General features: G+C 37.0%; 1 long non-coding RNA gene across 1 annotated transcript; it reads left to right on the top strand.

The window, feature by feature from the left end:
* The first annotated feature begins 1352 nt into the window (after positions 1-1352).
* LOC147566829 (uncharacterized) lies at positions 1353-2196 on the top strand. Its single transcript, XR_015237489.1, has 2 exons — positions 1353-1457; positions 1837-2196. It is a non-coding gene; the product is annotated as an uncharacterized LOC147566829 (long non-coding RNA).
* The last annotated feature ends 473 nt before the right edge of the window (positions 2197-2669 follow it).

Genomic DNA, 2669 nt, shown 5'->3' on the forward strand with positions numbered 1-2669 from the left:
GAGAAAGATGTTGTTTTTCGATAATCTAGAGAGAGAAAGAGTCAGTTAAGAGAAGGTTTAGAGATATTTAGGTGAGATTTTGCGGGATTTAGAGAGATGTATAAATAGAACAAGAGGATAGAAGAAAGATAAAATCTTCCAAAAATCTGGGCGGGAGACTTAATTTTCGGCAAAAACTGCTCCAAAATTTCCAAATTTTGAATCTAAAAACTGGTTTTGAAAAGGTTTTAGAGAGAGAAACAAAAAAAGAGAAATTAAATGATCCCTCACCATTAGTCACTGAACGCGTCAGGAAGGAAACAGCAAGAACCAGCTTTCCATGGGAGGGGCAAAACAGGTATAAAAAATTAAAAAAACCTGAAAACTCTTAGCTGTCCTGACATTTGGACTTAAAACGCATTTCGGTCCTTGTTTGGGCTGTAAGCGTATTGAAGGCTGAAAATTTGGACCATTCCCTCATTTTTCTAAAAAAAAAACTATGCAGACAAGTCTTCTAACAACCACTTAAAGGAGAGTTAAGTGTAGGCACACCTAATTTAGGGGTGGGAATCGGGCGGGTTCGGACGGGCTCGGGTAACATATAACCGGGCTCGGGCGGATCGGGCTCTAATATATGGAGCCCGCTACCAATCCTCGGGCGGATCGGGCCGGGTAAATTGCAAATATCTTGTGCCCGCGGCCCGTTATTGTCCGCCAGCCCGATCGGGTTTTAGCGGACGCGGGCGGTCGGGTTACGGGCCAAGTAGTTAAATATTTTAATTAGTTCAATATATTTTAAACTTAGAAGGGAGAAACTATAAATTTAGCTTCAACTCTCAAGTGTTTAGTCCCATGGGTTGAACTTCGGAGGACAATGAGAGATATACTTAAGCAAATTGGTAAGAATGGATACAACTAGATCCTTTCACAAGTTCTATCCCTTTTGCCCCAACCATGTGAGACTAAAGAAATCTTCACTCGAACTACTTTCTCTTGTGTCTCAAAGATGTGGGACTAAACAATGACAACATTACACAAAAAACAAGCTCCCACTACTTAGTCCCACATAGAAAGATTATAGGTATTGAAGATATTTGAACTTCTATAAGTACCATCTAGGATCTCTATCATTCTCAATTTACTTATTGGATGGCATGGCATAAGCACAATGCCTCAACATTAAACCATTAAACCAAACAAAAGCTAATTCCTAGTCCCCATACTAAGAAGATAATAATAATGATAGTACAAACAAAATAATGATATTAGACTATTGGATTATAAATTAATACTTGTTATCGTACTAAATTTGGAACTCATTTATCACCACAATGGAATTTCAGCCAAATAGCCAATGTTGAATGCAAGAGGGCAAAAGAGGGTAGGTCTCTAAGGAGGAGGTCGAACATTTCCCGGTACCTTCAAGTGTGACAGTAAGGAGGAGAGCCGAAGTTGCTGCAGTGGAATTGAAGGATTCGGTAATTTTATCTCTTATTTCACTTGATTATTTCTATTACTGTGTACCTGATCAGTTTCATCCAGTATTCTAAAAACGACCGTGATAATGTCTGTAATAGCAGTTTACAACTGAACCCTTCCCCACTCTCGACCCCTTACACACAGGATGCCCCCCACATACACCTTGTTCATGTTATATGTACCCTTCTTTTGCCGTGTACCCATATGATTGTTACGTCGGTTGTTTTTTCTCAACAACCAGGTTTAATTGGTTATTAACAGTTAGTTATGTCATTAATCTACCACTACATTTTTACTGTTTCTTAGACATGAGTTGTCTCGGCCTTGTTATTTGATTTTGGATATCAAGTTTGCGATTGTTGATGACTTGTATCACAGGGGTATGCAACTTCAAAGGGCAGTATTTCGAGATCAAAGAGAGGAAGGTCTGGTAGTGATGATGGCATTGCAGCAAGGCAGAAGGTTGCTCGACATCAAGAGATGGATCACTTCAGCGAGGCTGAAGAAGAAGAAGACGACATCTTCCGTTTGATTCTTGCTGGCAAATGTAAAAAAAAACAAGGGGGAAGTTTTCTATTCTAATAAACCTAAAACTTGTACTTCACAGAGTGTTAAATGTTGTTTTATGGTTGGGGTCATACACCTTGAAATGCTTTAAAGCATGACAAAACTAGAACCATATTTCATTACAATTAGTTATGCTAAACCCCAATTTTAAGTACTCAAATTTTGTGTTAATTCATACGGAGATAGAAAATTGTTGTTATAACTGTAATAATTTTTAATTCTATCTGCAGCGAATACCTTATTATGTTTCCAGCTGGTTGGAAACATGCCATTTCTTTTTCGTATACCAATTATGATATTTTTGTGTCACCTTTTTTTTTGTTATAGCATTTGCTGGTAAAGTAACCGTTAGTTTTTTTCAAACAATAATAAGGAAGACATTTCACTGCCAATTGATTTTCTTTTATGTATATAAATACTTTGTCGATGTTTCAAGTTAATTTTTCAAGAGCATGGTAGTTATGTAAAAACATTAGATTTATCATCTATATATAAAGCTCATAATTCTCCTCAACTTTGTTCCCTTTCTATGTGGGACTAAACAAAAAGAATGAAAACTCATTGTTGACAAAAAGTATAGTACCACATTGCCCACTTGTGAAGAATTAAAGAACCTTAAGCTTCTATAAGTATGTTCATTTGTT

The sequence above is a fragment of the Eschscholzia californica genome, unplaced genomic scaffold (assembly GCF_041429995.1).
Source record: "Eschscholzia californica isolate CP2 unplaced genomic scaffold, dmEscCali1.0.p SCAF_1, whole genome shotgun sequence".
Classification (NCBI taxonomy): Eukaryota; Viridiplantae; Streptophyta; class Magnoliopsida; order Ranunculales; family Papaveraceae; genus Eschscholzia; species Eschscholzia californica.